The sequence below is a fragment of the Pseudophryne corroboree genome, chromosome 12 (assembly GCF_028390025.1).
Source record: "Pseudophryne corroboree isolate aPseCor3 chromosome 12, aPseCor3.hap2, whole genome shotgun sequence".
NCBI classification, from domain to species: Eukaryota; Metazoa; Chordata; class Amphibia; order Anura; family Myobatrachidae; genus Pseudophryne; species Pseudophryne corroboree.
The window spans coordinates 97634835-97651792 of NC_086455.1; the positions used below are offsets into that span (position 1 = coordinate 97634835).

The following is a 16958-nucleotide window of genomic DNA, read 5'->3' on the forward strand; positions in this document are numbered from 1 at the left end:
AAAAAAAACTGATTGAATCTGCCAAATGTTGGAAAAGCAATGGAGACCATCTGGGAGTCATATTGATGAGATAGGGACCCAGTGGCACTGTGCTTTAAATATTTCTGGTCATTTAAAGCAAATGAACCGGAAATGCTGTCCGAAATATTAATGCTGTTTATGCTAATGCTATCCAGGATTTTGTACACAACGTAACGACAAAATTAATTGAGTGAACAGGGCCGCAGTGTGGCATTGTATTTTGAAGAAGTGGACTTTTTTTCTATAAAGAGAAGTAGCAACACACCAAATAACTTTATTGTATTAAAAAAGAATAAATAAACAAATTCAAATAAAATAATAGTTGCTTGCTGCACTGGGTATTGAACCCAGTAGAGCATGCATTGCAGGCAGACACTGTACTCGTTATGCCACAGCCAACCATGACACAAACCAGCCCTCCGGGTGTATATGTGATGTGTTTTATCTGATTGCTTTAAAAAAATTGGATTGAATCCACTAACAGTGTCGGGAAAGCAATGGAGACCATCTGGAAGTCATATTAATAAGATAGGGACCCAGTGGAAGTGTGCATTAAATATTTCTGGCCATTTGAAGTAACAGAACCGGAAAGGCTGTCTGAAATATTAATGCTGTTTATGCTAATGCTATCCGGGATTTTGTACACAATGTAACAACAAAATGAATTGAGTGAACAGGGTGGCAGCATGTATTTTGAGTGAATTGAGTGAACAGGGTGGCAGCATGTATATTGTGGAAAGGGATTTTTTATAAAGGGAAGAACGTGATTGGCCAGCCTCTCACAGATCACTGCCTACTGCCACAGCATTGAATTCAGCACTGTAGACTTAAGGTGAGAGCATTCGCCACCCAGCGGTTAAACTGTGTATTACATGGCATGGGACACAATGCACGCCATAACGTTATTTCCAACTCGCGACACAAGACCCTAAATAGTATGCTATGAGCAACGATGTATGAGTATACATCTGTAGCTGCATCACACTGGATATGTCCAATGTCTTCTGATCTTGGAAGCTAAGCAGTGTTGGCCCTGGTTAGTACTTGGATGAGAGACCACCTGGGAGTACCAGGCGCTGTATGTTGTTTTACACTACCAACACTGTTCTCTTGCTGTATTCCATTTTGAAACATATTCATTAATATACCAGTAGTTAGAAGTAGAAGAGCTCTAACAGAAACCACAAAGCTTATCTAAAGCCACACCACACTGGATATGCCCAATCTCATTTGATCTTTGAAGCAAAGCAGTATTGGACTTTGTTAATACATGGATGCGAGACTGCTTGGTAGTATCAGATTCTTTAGGTGTTTTTAATCTACCAACACCCTTTTCTTGGTACATTTAATTTTTACACGTATTCTTTTATGTGCCAGAAGTTAGAAGTAGAAGAGCTCTAACAGAAACCACCAGCTCATCTACAGCCACAGCACACTGGATTTGCCCAATCTCTCCTGATCATGGAAGCTGAGCAGTGTTGGTTCTGGTTTTAGTACTTGGATGGGAGACCACCAGGAAATACCAGGAGTTGTGTGTATTTTTACAATACCAACACCGTTCTCTTGATGCATTCCATTTTGAAACATTGGGGCAGATCTATTAAGCCTGGTGAACTGATAAAGTGAAAGGTGATAAAGTACCAGCCAGTCAGCTCCTAACTGTCATTTTTCAAACCCAGCCTGTGACATGGCAGTTAGGAGCTGATTTGCTGGTACTTTATCACCATGCAAATTATCATTTCACCAGGTTTAATAAATCGGCCCCTTATTCATTTATGTACCAGTAGTTAGAAGTAGAAGAACTCTAACCACTGTATATGCCCAATATCATCTGATCTTAGGCCTGGTTTGGCCTTGGATGTGAGACCACCTGGGAATACCAGGTGCTGTAGGTAGTTTTACACTACCAACACTGATCTTTTGATGCATTCTATTTTGAAACTTATTCATTTATGTACCAGTAGTTAGAAGTAGAAGCTCTCTAACAGAAACAGCAAAAATCATCTACAGCCGCATCATACTGGATATGTCCAATCTCATCTTATGTTGGAAGTTAAGCAGTGTTGTGCCTGGTTAGTTTTTGGATTTCAGGCCCTGCCTTCTGGTTTGGCCATGGCACCTCGGATATTCACCAATGTCATGGCCGTGATGACGACCCTTCACCATCAGAGAATCGGGATCCTGCCAAATCTGGACGACTTGCTTATCCTGGTGAACTCCCAAGAGGTTCTCCACAGTTATCTGGAACTGGCGGTCCAATTCCTACAAGTCCACAGGTGGCTCATCAACTGAAAAAAGTCCTAGCTAGTCCCTGCTCGGAGCATGGTGCACCTGGGGGCACTGCTGGACACACACAGCCAATGATTGTTTCTGTCTCCAGAGAAAGTCCTGAAAATTCAGGACAGTATCAGATACTTCCTCTCTCGCCCAAGAGTGTTGATACACACGGCGATGCAAGTACTAGGCCTCATGGTGACGGCTTTCAATATGGTAGAGTACGCTCAATTTCATTACTGCCCTCTGCAGAGGTTACTCCTCTCCAAGTGGGACCGCCTGCCTCATCGGATAAGGTCTCAAATGATCTTCTGGACTCCGGAGGTTCGTCTGTCACTGAGCTGGTGGCTACAGGACCAACAGTTGAGCAGGGGCCGTCCCTTCTGGATCTCCAACTGTCTCCTCCTGACAATGGATGCCAGTCTGCTGGGCTGGGGCGCGGTGTTGGAGCAACACTTTCTCCAGGGTCGGTGGACCAGGGAGGAATCTCTCCTCCCGATAAACATTCTGAAAATTGCGGGCAGTGTTCAATGCATTGACACTGGCCCTGCCTCTAGTACAGAACAGGCCTGTTCAAGTACAATCGGACAACACCACCACGGTAGCATACACAAATCATCAAGGTGGCACTCGAAACTGCATGGCAAAGCTGGAAGTATCAAAAATCCTCCATTGGGTAGAACGCCATCTGCCAGCAATATCGGCAGTGTTCATTCCCGGAGTCCTCAACTGGTAAGCAGATTTCCTCAGTCATCAGGATGTTCACGCTGGAGAGTGGAGTGGCTGCAGCAGAAATGTCTGCACTGGTGTCAGTAAGTGACTGAGGCAGGGATGACTGGGAGATAGTGGGTGACTGAAGCATGTATGAGTGGGAGATTGTGGGTGGGTGACTGAGGCCAGGGTGACTGGGAGGTAGTCAGTGACTGAGGCAGGGGTTACTGGGAGATAGTGGGTGACTGAGGCAGGGGTGACAGCGATAGTGGGTGACTGAGACAGGGGGGGACAGGGAGATAGTGGGTTACTGTGGGAGGGGTTATAGGAAGGGGTTGGGTAAGTATGGGAAGAAAGTGGGTGACAGGGATTATAAATGACTGAGGAAGGGGTGATAGGGAGATAGTGGATGAGTGTGTCGGGGTGACAGGGACAGTGGGAGACCGAGGCAGGGGTGACAGGGATAGTGGCTGACTGAGGCAGGGGTGACTGGGAGGTAGTGGGTGACTGAGTCAGGGGTGACAGAGATAGTGGGTGACTGAGGCAGGGGTGATAGGGAGATGGTTGGTGACTAAGGCAGGGGTGACAGGGATAGTGGGTGACTGAGGCAGTGGTGATATGGAGATAGTGGTTGACTGAGGCAGGGGTGACAGAGATAGTGGGTGACTAAAGCAGGGGTGACTGGTATAGTGGTTGACTGAGGCAGGTGTCGCAGGTATAGTGGTTGACTGAGGCAGCGGTGACTGGGAGATAGTGGGTAACTGAGGCAGGGGTGACAGGGAAAGTGTGTGACTCAGGCAGGGGTGATAGCGAGATAGTGATTGACTGAGGCAGGGGTGACAGAGATAGTGGGTGACTAAAGCAGGGGTGACTGGTATAGTCGGTGACTGAGGCAGGGGTCACAGGTATAGTGGTTGACTGAGGCAGCGGTGACTGGGAGATAGTGGGTAACTGAGGCAGGGTGACAGGGAAAGTGTGTGACTCAGGCAGGGTTGATAGCGAGCTAGTGGATGACTTAGGCAGGGGTGACAGAAGGATAGTGGGTGACTGAGGCAGGGTTGACAATAGAGATAGTGGGTGACTGAGGCTGGGGTGGCTCGGAGATAGTGAGTGACAGTGCCATGGAAATAGTGAATGACTGAGGCAGGGGTGACAGAGAGATAGTGGGTGACTGGTGAGGCAGGGGTGACAGGGAGATAGTGGGTGACTGAAGTAGGGGTGAAAGGGAGATAGTGGGCAAGTAAGGCAGGAGTGACAGGAAGATGGTGACTGGAGAGGCAGGGGTGACAGGAAGATAGTGGGTGACTGGTGAGGCAGGGGTCACAGGGAGATAGTGGGTGACTGAAGTATTGGTGACAGGGAGATAGTGGGTGACTGGTGAAGCAGGGGTCACAGGGAGATAATGAATGACTGGTGAGGCAGGGATGACAGGGAGACAGTGGGTGACTGAAGCAGAGGTGACATGGGAAAACCAGGTGATATCTAATCAGCACACAGGTAAGGAATTAAGAAAAACTTTCTTTAAGGGTTGTCAAAGTCGAAAAATATCATGATGCATATCCCTTGTACTAACCCCTCATGCATACGCGCGCTGCTCTTGCACCTGGTCCCCCGTGCGTGCACATATCCGCAAGTTGCGTAAGAGACGCTCCAGCGACTCGTGCGCATGATATGTGTATTTACAGCGGAGTTTGTGAGCGTGTAGCGTGCTACTCGAACGTAGCATATTTAACCCAAAAAGTGCATTTTGTAGATATTGTTCCCCTAGACCATGTCAGCGAGTAATGTTAGTTTAAACAGTTCCTGGACAGAGAGATTCCTCTTTGCATGATAGGAAGGGTCAGATAAAGGCTGAAAGGTGGAGTCTAGTATCCAGCTGTAGGGTATTTTAAGGGTAACATTTCGGTGTTAGTTAGGAAAGGATCGCTCGCTCCTGCATATAGTTATGTACAGAAGTAGATTATGAACATTAACTGTATTTGCTATAAATTACACATGCGGCGGGAATCCTGCGGATACCACCCACAAGAACAGTTGGGGAAAGACACAGCCCACCTGTTCAAATCCACCTATGACCTTTCTTGTAATGTAGAGACACATCCCTGTGTCCAATGAACAATGAGATTACAGGTACCATTGTATTGTGAATGTATGTTGTGTATATAAAGACCACTGTTGCCTGGCCAGCCTGATGACTCTGAAGGCTTTCTACCTGAATAGCTGAGGACTGGATCCAGGTCGCGCTTGCGAAACATTCTCACGTATGTATATTCTCTATAGCCATCTTTATTCTCTGTTATTCTTTTAGATTTCTGTGTTAGTTTGTAGTGTATGACTTGTATTGTTTAACCTTTTATTAGACTCAATCCACGGAGGCCTTAGAACCCTGTGGTTTCAAATATAAACCGGTGTTGTGTTTTCACTTTTCTGCAAAGGGCTCTCTTAGCGTCTCAATCGCTCTAACAGCATAAGGATTGTAAAGGTTTTTAAGCATTACATCGTTACACTATTTGACTACTAAGGTTTAGAGTATAAGCATATTCTTACTGTGTTTTATTAACAAGGTTTACTGTATATCATTCTGTAAGCGTCTGTGCCGCTCGTGTTTCATGCCCACGGCACAGCGTCTCTTACGCTATTAGCGTATCAATACGGTACTCAGTACGCCAATAGCGTGCAAGGTACGAAGCGCGAGCCCGTGAGCGTACGTGCCGCTCGTGCATCACGACCATGGCGTAGCGTCTGTTACGCTAAGTGCGTACCCATACGGTACTCAGTACGCAAATAGCGTACTTAGTCCGTAGTGTGTGTAATAAGTCCAGCGGCCATAGCGGCTCCACGGTAATAGTGAATAGCTTTATGTTTAATGATAATTGACTTTATCAGGGTGAAGATGTTTCTCACAAAATTGTTGCCCCAATGCATCATAGAAATTCAAGCTGGAAAGATGATTTTGATATATCACTTGTAGATTTTTGTACTCGGTGGCGAAATGGATTAGTGCGTTCAGATTTTTATCGAAAGGTTGCTGGTTCAATTCCACCCAGGGACGTAATTGACCTTGTGATCAAATTTTGGTGATCTTTAAGTAGACAAGTCAAAATATCAAACCCCCTCTTAAGGTGCAGGGTACCTGGCCTTTAGATTTGAATAAGTGGTTTTATAAAAAAAACAGCTAGGAAGCACAATTTAGCATTGGGTTGCTGAGAAGAAAAAAAAATATGCAGGCAGAGAAATCCAAGTGAGGGATGAAACAGTTCTTCATTTTCTGGATTTATTTTTATGCTATTAAATTTATTCTCTGAAAAGTGTCCACAAAGCCAAGTCTCTGATTAACACCTTTGAAAGGATGGTTTTTCACCTATTACTGAATTAAACTTGCTTCATTGGAAAGGCAACAAGATGCATCCTCATTTCAATGTCTACTGAAATAATACAGGTTGACACCAGGAAACATAAACACCACTGCATCCTTGCTGCTTTCTCATGTGGAGGTCTGTTTAATGTGAAAACACGGTGATATCTAATTAGCACACAGGTAAGGAATTAAGAAAATCTTTCTTTAAGGGTGAAGATGTTTCTCACAAAATCGTTGTCCCAATGCATCACTGAAATTCAAGATGGAAGATGATTTTAATATATCACTTGTACATTTTGCATTGCTCTTCTGGTGACAATGTAGTTTGTTTTTGTCAATTACCATTTCAGTAATAGGGTAAAGAAAATTAAGTGGATTTTTGAAAGAAAACAATGCTGTCAATATACTATTAAAACAAATTAAAATGGTAAAAGTTATTGTACTTTAAGTAAAAATAAAAGAGCCAAAATATCAATCCCAGTTTTTGATTACTTTAATTATCAAAAAATAAATAAAAATGCACATAGCAGAGGATGGTTTTGATCAATCGACCTCTGGGTTATGGGCCCAGTATGCTTCCATTGCACCACTCTGCTGCTCATGGAAGTGCAAGAGATCCTGAAGGCTAAATTGATCAAAGGCCTATAAGGACTGGACTATAAGGAAAGACTTACTAGGCTGAATATGTATATACTAGAAAAGAGGTGCCTAAGAGGAGATATTATTAATATCTTCAAATATGTAAAGATATATCACAGTTATCAGAGGAATTATTTATTAAAAGAACACAGTTTAGGACACGTGGGCACTCGCTGCGACTGGAGGAAAGTTCCGAACGCAATGGAGGAAAGGGTTCTTCACTGTTAGGGCAATCAGGATGTGGAATTCCCTGCCAGGAAAGGTGGTAATGGCGGACTCTGTAATTGGATTTAAAAAAGGAATGGATACATTTCTGAATGAAAAAGATATCCAAGGTTATAATACTTAAAATATCAACATGGTTAATCTGGGGGTAACATGAGTTATAGTAGCTAACTAGTCATAAAACATTATTCAGCAAGTATGTAGAATCATCACAACTTAAAACAGGTTGAACACGATGGGCAATTTGCCTCTACTTAACCTTAAATACTATGTTACTATATTACTATGTTACTGTAGTATACTGAACACCACAATGCAATGAGCAGTGATACTGAGCACTGATGAGGATACTAGAACTGACACTGAGCAGCAAAATGCAGCACTGGACTATTAGTAATGTACTGTAGTATGCTGAGCACCACAATGCAGCAATAGACAATGGGGTAATTCCAAGTTGATCGCAGCAGGAATTTTGTTAGCAATTGGGCAAAACCATGTGCAGTGCAGGGGAGGCAGATATAACATGTGCAGAGAGATTTAGATTTGGGTGGGGTGTGTTCAATCTGCAATCTAAATTGAATCGTAAAAATACAGCAGCCAGTATTTACCCTGCACAGAAACAAAATAACCCAGCCGAAATCTAACGCTGTCTGCACATGTTATATCTGCCCCCTCTGCAGTGCACATGGTTTTGCCCAACTGCTAAAAAATTCCTGCTGCGATCAACTTGGAATTACCCCCAATGAGCAGTGATACTGAGCACTGATGAGGATACTACTGAGAACTGACACTGAGCAGGAGAGACATACTACTAGTATTACTGAGCAGCAATAAGTAAGCACTGATACTGAGCACTGATATTGAGATTTCCACTGAGAGAACGTAGCCAAGTCCTCTCCGCTCTCTCTTCAATGCACGAGTAAAAATGGCGGCGACGCGTTGCTCTTTATATGGAATCCGAAACTCGCGAGAATCCGACAGCGGGATGATGACATTTTCCCTCGTTCAGGTTTTCTGAGTCAGGCGGGAACAACCGAGCCTGCCTCGGACCCGTGTAAACCACATGGAGTTCAGGGGGGAATTCGGTTTTCGGAGAACCGAACCCGCTCCTCTCTACCTTATACCCATCAATTTTTTTTCTTTTCAATCTAAGCCCCTGCAGTTTTCTGTAAGGATCTGCTTCGCTATGATGATCAACAAGTCACAAGGGCAAACACTCAGGGCTGGAGGCGTAGATCTTAGGACCAGCTGCTACAAGCATGGCAGAGGTGTCACTATCACTGGTGACACCCAGAGAGGCGGCAAGGGAGATTGTAATGCAGTGCGCGCAGATAAGCAGTGCAATGGTAAAAAGGAGGCATGGTCTCATAGGTAGGGGCGTGGCCTGGTGGCCTGAATCTCTATTTTGTCGCTCCGGGTGTCCCGGGGGTTGCGGGCTGCACCCGGGGACTAGTGTGTGAGCGGTGCTGGCTCCTGCACAGTGACAGACACTGGGTGTTGCACGTAATGTCACAGTGCAACACCCAGATTCTGTCACTGAAGAGGAGCTGGCACTTTGGTGTCACCCCCCTTGGCGGATGACACTCTGGTGTGGGCCGCCACCCCGTTGTGATGCCACTGACCCATGGGAAGCTTTACGTGGCTTACCCATGTGTTAGTAGCCCCAAGCATCTTTTGTGTTAGTCCCTGAAGAAAAACTGCAAATATTGTTTACAAATAAATTTTGTAATCAATGGGCCTAATTCAGTAAGGATTGCAGAAAGTAAGGATTGCAAATTCTGCTAAGTAACAGAATTTGCAATCCTTTGGTTCGCATGTTGGGGCCACCCATCACAGGGCATGGCCACCCAGCATGCCGCCTCCCTTCTTGACCACGCTGAAATTGCAGTCGCAGTGCAGTTCAGCGTGATCATAAAAAATGGGGTAACCTCCTGCTGGTGCAGACTGTATGTGTGCGCAGGAAGCCGCCACCATTTTTGTGATCGCAGCGGCTGCATGTGATGTCATGCAGCCGCTCTGACCACGCCTCCTGTTTCTCTGTTGCCAATCCCATTTTGAAGCCCTGCCCCCGCACCGCTCCATCTCCGACTTGGAAATGGAGTGTTGGTGACCCCCCCCCCCCCGCACTGATTGACAGGCAGAGGCGATCGCATTATCTTCGGGGTGCCGCAGAAAATGCAGGCGCATGCGTATGCTTTTAGCAATTTTTGCAGTTGGATTGCTTATTGCGATTGCAATCCAACCTGAGTCAGGCCCTATTACCTATCACAATGCACTGCGGGTAGTACAAAATGGGGTTAATATAGGAGAAAACCCCCCAGACCTGTGCTCCTTAACTGTCTCTGGTGGCTAGTGGAGAGGCTGCACAGTAATCAGTGTCCACGCTAGTGTGCACACGGCCCGCCCCCTACGGCCACGCTGGATCATAGTATAGTGTGGGCACAGAAGCCCCTTACCTCCCTTTCATCAGCGGCCTCATGATCCCGGAGGGCGGTGTGTGTGTGACTGACCTTAGGAAGAAACCGGAGCCTCCGCTGCAGTGACCCAGCAACCAGGGCACGGGAGTATACAGCGCCGCTGGGAGTGATGAAGCTGCAGTAAAGATGTCTATTAGACCTAGCCTGCTGCAGCCCTTGTAGATTCTTATAAAAAAGTTCTTATTTTCTTGTCAAAATTAATAGCAAAGAATAGGCTGCCTGAGGCAGCCCTCTGTTAAGTGGCCTGCTACTGAAGGCACCAACTACAAACTGAGCTCCCTGTTCATGGACGCGAGTTTATAGAGGAGGGGGTGCTGAGCATCTTGGGAACAGTCAAAAGCTTTGAGCCTGTTGGTGTCTCAGATCAAGATCCTACTTTACACCTCAATGTGAATCCTTGTGGAGTCCAGTGTTCCCCACAAAAGAAATGAATGTGTCACACCCATTGGCAGCAACATTACAATAGCTGCTGATAGGCACAATTGAGAAAGGAAGAGGGGGGGAACATTTGAATCCAGCTCATAGATGCAATTTGAATATGTAATTTGTACCTTCCTACTTTAAAATGTAATGGTTGAACCTCAACCTGTGAGAACTATCTTCATGATCAAGAGATCTCATATGCAAGATAAGTATGTGTTGGGATAGGGCTGGGGAGGGTGGTTGTTTGGGCACACCCCGTCAAGTTAAGGAGATTCAACTCAGGAAGCACAAGGGAACTCTCGTCTGGGGACAACAACTGCAGGGAGACCACATCTTTTCAGATGAACATGGGAGGGCGGAAGGCTGCCTAATACTGAAGCACCCTCAAACATCAAACCATATGCAACAACTAGTGCAAGCATTCCTGGGGGAAGGTCTGCAGCAGATGGATTTGCATACGGTGATGTCATCCAAGCAGTGGGCCAACGTTGGCTGGAACCCTCATCTGCATATGAAAAGAGAAAAGGGGCATGCAGGGCATAACGGCCTTTTGCGGCGCTTGAATGACCCCTAGTTCGCATTAAACACCCCCACCCTCCTTCGGTGTGGGGCTCATGTTGGCCATGCCCCAGCCCCTGAAGCATTCAAGCTGATTTCTTGCAACAGCTGGGCACTGTAACAGCTCCAGAGCTGCTCTGTAAGGCAAATAAAAGGGCGTGGGCCCTGCAGCACCATCTGTAGTTCACATTGTGCGTTGGAAGGCACAAAGTAAGCAGACGGGAGGAGAAGTCAGGATAGTGCGCAAGGGCATAGAAGGGAGGGGCTCAAGAAAAGAGAAGTGGAAACAGACAGCAAACTAGGGTGGAGAGAGACCTGAGACAAAGAGATCTGAATTATACCAGAGCCAACCAGGGGAAAGTACAAATGCAGTCCCCCACTACCACAAATTATGCAATCAAGTTTTCCACATTTGGGGAAATCGCAGTGGCAGCACACCCAGAGTGCAATAGGTGAGCCTTGCCCTGGGAGAAGCACCTTCATGATCATAATATCTCACCTGGCAGGTAAGTAGGAGTTGGGCTAGAGCTGGGCAGGGTCGCTGCTCGGGCACCACCCTGTCAAGTGAAGGAGATCCAACTGAGGCAGCACAAAGGAACTCTCGAAAGAAGAACAAGGCTAGAGGAAGATCTGAGACAAAGAGATCTGACTTTTATCAGAGCTGACCAGAGGAAAGCACAAACGCAGTCCCCCCCCCCCCCCCCACCACCACAAATGATGCAGTCAAGTCTCCCACATTTGGGGAAATCACAGGGGTCAGCATACCCAGAATGCTATGAATGAACCTCACCCTGGAAAAACAATCTTCATGACAATGGTATCACCTATGCAAAATAAGAATGATTTGAGATAGGGCTGGGGAGGGCCACTGCTCAGGCACAACTCCGTCAAGTAAAGGAGATCCAAATGAGGCAGCACAAGGGAACTCTCATCTGGGGACAACAACTGCAGGGAGAACACATATTTTCAGACGAATGTGGTAGGGCAGAAGGCTGCCTAATACTGAAGCACCCCCAAACAACAAACTAAATGCAACAACTATTGCAAGCATTCCTGGGGGAAGGCCTGCAGCAGATGGATTTGCATATGGTGAGGTCATCCAAGCAGTGGGCATAGTTGGCTGCAACCCTCGTCTGCATATGAAAAGAGAAAAGGGTCATGCAGGGCACAGCGGCCTTTGTGGGGTTGCGCTTGGATGACCCCTAGATCGCTTTATACACCCCCACCCCCCATCAGTGTGGGGCTCATGTTGGCCATGCCCCAGCCCCTGAAGCATTCAAGCTGATTTCTTGAAGCAGCTGGACCCAGTAACAGCTCCAGAGTTGCTCTACAAGACAAGTAAAAGGGTGTGAGCCCTGCAGCACCACCTGTAGTTTGCACACACACATATATAGGACAGCATCTCTTATATGCCCCAGGGTCAATAAAATAGTATCCTTATCTAGGGTATCCATCCCCTCAGATAAGGTATCCGTCCATGCCGCTACAGCACTACACACCCAGGCTGACGCAATTGCCGGTCTGAGTAAGGTACCTGAATGTGTATAAATGGACTTCAGGGTAATCTCCTGTTTGCGGTCAGCAGACTCTTTGAGTGTAGCTGTATCCTGGGACGGGAGGGCTACGTTCTTGGATAAGCATGTTAATGCTTTGTACACCCTAGGGGAGGATTCCCATCGTAACCTATCCGTTGATGGGAAAGGATACGCCATAAGAATCCTTTTGGAAATCTGCAGTCTTTTATCTGGAGATTCCCAAGCTTTTTCACATAACTCGTTCAGCTCGTGTGAGGGGGGAAAGGTTACCTCAGGCTTCTTTCCCTTATACATATGTACCCTCTTGTCAGGGACAGGGGTTCCTCTGTGATGAGCAAAACATCTTTTATTGCCATAAACATATATCGAATGGATTTTGCCAATTTTGGCTGTAACTTTGCATCATCGTAATCGACACTGGAGTCAGAATCCATGTCGGTATCTGTGTCAACAATCTGGGATAGTGGGTGCTTATGAGACCCTGACAGTCCCTGCGACATAGGATCAGGCATGGGTTGAGACCCTGACTGTCCCAAAGCTTCAGCCTTGTCTAATCTTTTGTGTAATGAGTTTACACTAGCATTTAAAACATTCGACATATCCATCCAATCAGGTGTCGGCGCTGTCGGCGGAGACACCACATTCATTTGCTCCTGCTCCTCTCTAATATATCCTTCTTCCTCAGACATGTCGACACACGTGTACCGACACACCACACACACAGGGAATGCTTTTTCTGAAGACATTTCCCCCACAAGGCCCTTTGGAGAGACAGAGAGAGAGTATGCCAGCACACACTGATTGACAGGCAGAGGCGGTCACTGGACAGGAGGAGTCGGGCCAGCGGCATTGTGCCAAAGAGACATTAGTCTACAGGGTTCTAGAATAAACGCTATGTCGATTTCTGCCAGAAGAGTCCTATGGACACGGCAATGGACAGGTGATGCCGACTCAAAAAGGCATATGGAGGTTTTACCATACAGGGGTGAGGAATTGTTTGGGGAAGGTCTCTCGGACCTAGTCTCCACAGCTACAGCTGGAAAATCAAATGTTTTACCTTATGTTCCCTCACAGCATAAGAAAGCTCTGCATTATCAAATGCAGTCCTTTCGGTCACAAAGAAACAAGAAAGTGCGAGGTGCGTCCTTTCTTGTCAGAGGTAGGGGCAGAGGAAAAAAGTTGCACAACACAGCTAGTTCCCAGGAACAGAAGTCCTCCCCGGCCTCTACAAAATCTACCGCATGACGCTGGGGCTCCACTGGCGGAGTCTGGCCCAGTGGGGGCACGTCTTCGGAGTTTCAGCCACATCTGGGTTCACTACCAGGTGGATCCCTGGGCAACAAAAATTGTTTCTCAGGGTTACAAGCTGGAATTCGAAGAAGTGCCTCCTTGCCGATTTTTTTAAATCGGCTCTACCAACTTCTCCCCAGGAAAGGGAGATAGTGTTATATGCAATACAAAAATTGTATCTTCAACAGGTGGTGGTCAAGGTTCCCCTCCTACAACAAGGAAAGGGATATTACTCGACCATGTTTGTAGTCCCGAAACCGGACAGTTCGGTCAGACCCATATTAAATTTGAAATCCCTGAACCTATACTTGAAAAGGTTCAAATTCAAGGATGCATACCTTCATGTACCCATTTATCTACCTCAGGTATAGAATGTAGATGGATAGTATACTTAATGACGACACAGAGGTAGGTACAGCAGTGGCCTTTCCGTACCGTACTGCTGTATATAGTATACTGGTGGTCACTGTGTCAGCAAACTGCAAAACTAAAATGCACCACAGGTATAAAATGTGGATGGATAGTATACTTAATGACGACACAGAGGTAGGTACAGCAGTGGCCTTCCGTACCGTACTGCTATATATTATATACTGGTGGTCACTGGTCAGCAAAACTCTGCACTGTACTCCTTCTATATAATATTAATTATACTGGTGGTCCCCAGTCCCCACAATAAAGCAGCACACTGAGCACAGATATGGAGTGTTTTTCAGGCAGACAACGTATACTGGTGGTCACTGTCAGCAAAACTCTGCACTGTACTCCTGCTATATAATACAGCTGCTCCCCAGTCCCCACAATTAAGCAGTGTGAGCACAGATATATATGCAGCACACAGAGCACAGATATGGAGCGTTTTTTTCAGGCAGAGAACGGATAACTGGTGGTCACTGATCAGTAAAACTCTGCACTGTACTCCTCCTAACAGCTGCTCCCCAGTTCTCCCCACAATTAAGCAATAAAGCAATCAAGTTCAACAATAAACGGAGAGGACGCTAGCCACATCCTCTCCCTATCATCTCCAATGCACGAGTGAAAATGGCGGCGACGCGCGGCTCCTTATATAGAATCCGAATCTCGCGAGAATATGACAGCGGGATGATGACGTTCGGGCGCGCTCGGGTTAACCGAGCAAGGCGGGAAGGTTCGAACCTGCCTCGGACCCGTGTAAAAAGGGTGAAGTTCGGGGGGGTTCGGTTTCCGAGAAACCGAACCCGCTCATCACTAATATATATATATATATATAGATATATAATGAAAGCTGATGTAACGTTCCTCCATCTCTGTTTGAGAAAGTCTGGGCCAGCTCGACAAGATGGTTTCAAATCCCCAAAAGGATTCCAGTTGTTTATTCATTTCCCGCAGCGGACAGAATAAAGTAGGAGCCACCCCCTGTTCTGCACGGGGCCCTGTCACAAATCCAGCGGATCATATGCAGGAAGCTACATTATTTCTAGTTATGTAACCACGGGTACATTACTTAGACTTGCCATTACATGCGCATGGGTGAGTAGTAGTATTCAAGAATTTGTCGAACACATTGTCATCCGATATAGATACCCTGGAGAGGTGGGATACTCCTTACGTTGGATCATATCAAGGACACTGCAGCATACTTACGTCAGACTGCAAGGGATATAGGACTCTTGAGTTCATGGGCCAATTTCATGGCAGTCTCGGATAGGAGGGCATTGTGGATTCACCAAGGGAATGCTGATGCTGACTCCAAGAAGAAAGGGAGTCTCTTCCCTATGAAGGTGAAGCCTTGTTTGGTGACGGCCTAGTTAATTTGATCTCGGCAGCTCCCGCAGGTAAGTCAACCTTCTTGCCCTATGTTCCCTCCCAACGGATGAAGACGCATCATTATCTGACGCAGTCATTTCGGCCCAATAGATATGCTAGAAGTTAAGATTCCCCTATCTTTGCAGGTAGAGGAAGGAGAAGAGGGAAGAGGTCTGTAGCCTCTTCAAGATCGCAGGAGCAGATATCATCCTCTGCTTCTGCCAAATCCACTGCATGACGCTGGGGCGTTCTTGCAGGAGCCCGCACCAGTGGGGGCACGTCTAAAACTCTTCAGTCAGTTCTGGATTCATTCGGACCTGGACTCTTGGGTTTTACAAATAGTGTCCCAAGGGTACAAACTGGGGTTTCAAGACGTTCCCCCTCACCGATTGTTCAAATCGGCCTTAGTCAGCAGGGAGAAGGTTTTTATTCAAGCCTCTTCATGGTACCGAAGCCGGACGGCTCAGTCAGACCAATCTTAAATCTGAAATCCCTCAATTTCTACCTAAAGAAATTCAATTTTAAGATGGAATCTCTCAGGTCAGTGATCTCCAGTCCGGAGGTAGGAGATTTCATGGTTTTGGTAGACATAAAGGATGTCATTACCAATTTCAGACGTTGCCATTTGGTCTGTCCACAGCTCCGAGAATTTTCACCAAGGTAATGGCGGAAATTATGGTGCTCCTGCGCAAGCAAGGTGTCACAATTATCCCATACTTGGGTGATCTCCTCATAAAAGATCAAGAGAGCAGTTGCTGAACAGCGTATCACTTTCACTGAAAGTGTTACAGCAACACGGCTGGATTCTCAATATCCGGAAGTCGCAGTTGGTTCCTACGACTCGTCTGTCTTTCTTGGGCATGATTCTGGACACGGACCAGAAGAGGGTTTATCTCCTGATAGAAAAGGCCCAGGAACTCATGACTCTTGTCAGGAACCTATTGAAACCAAAACAGGTGTCAGTGCATCACTGCACTCGAGTCCTGGGAAAGATGGTGGCATCATACAAGGCCATTCCATTCGGCAGGTTCCATGCAAGGACTTTCCAATGGGACCTACTGGACAAGTGGTCCGGGACACATTTACAGATGCATTGGTTGATCACCCTGTCCCCCAGGGCCAGGGTATCACTCCTGTGGTGGCTGCAGAATGCTCACCTTCTCGAGGGATGCAGATTCGGCATTCAGGGCTGGATCCTGGTGACCACAGACGCAAGCCTCCAAGGTTGGGGAGCAGTCACACAGGGAAGAAATTTCCAAGGTCTTTGGTCAAGTCAAGAGACTTGACTTCACATCAACATCCGGCCATATACAATGCCCTACGTCAAGCTGAGGAAGCCGCCGAGGTTGGAAGGCGGGGAAACGCATCTGTGTTTTTTCTCCCACTGACGGGATCGAGTGCTGCATACCTACTAGCCGGCTGGCTGATAATTGACCCATTGCTAACAGTGTTCAGAGGAGGAGAAGTGAACGTATACTCCGGATAAGGCTGAGGCTACACAAACAGCCGGGAGGAACATCATCCGAAGTGAGTTGTTTTATGAACTCCAGACAAGGCTTAAAGTGAGAGCAATAGCCTGGAGGACGAACATCTGACCCTCCTGGGAGTCGTGACAGGTTTGCTCACTAAGTACCATCACGCTGTGACTTGGATTTGTGCATA

At 46.6% G+C, this 16958-nt stretch overlaps 1 non-coding gene and 1 pseudogene across 1 annotated transcript; both read right to left on the reverse strand.

Moving 5' to 3' along the window:
- Positions 1-11037: 11037 nt before the first annotated feature.
- On the reverse strand, positions 11038-11200 carry LOC134981879 (U1 spliceosomal RNA). Its single transcript, XR_010190781.1, has one exon. It is a non-coding gene; the product is annotated as a U1 spliceosomal RNA (small nuclear RNA).
- Positions 11201-11352: 152 nt separating this feature from the next.
- LOC134981530 (U1 spliceosomal RNA) lies at positions 11353-11527 on the reverse strand (annotated as a pseudogene).
- Positions 11528-16958: the final 5431 nt, after the last annotated feature.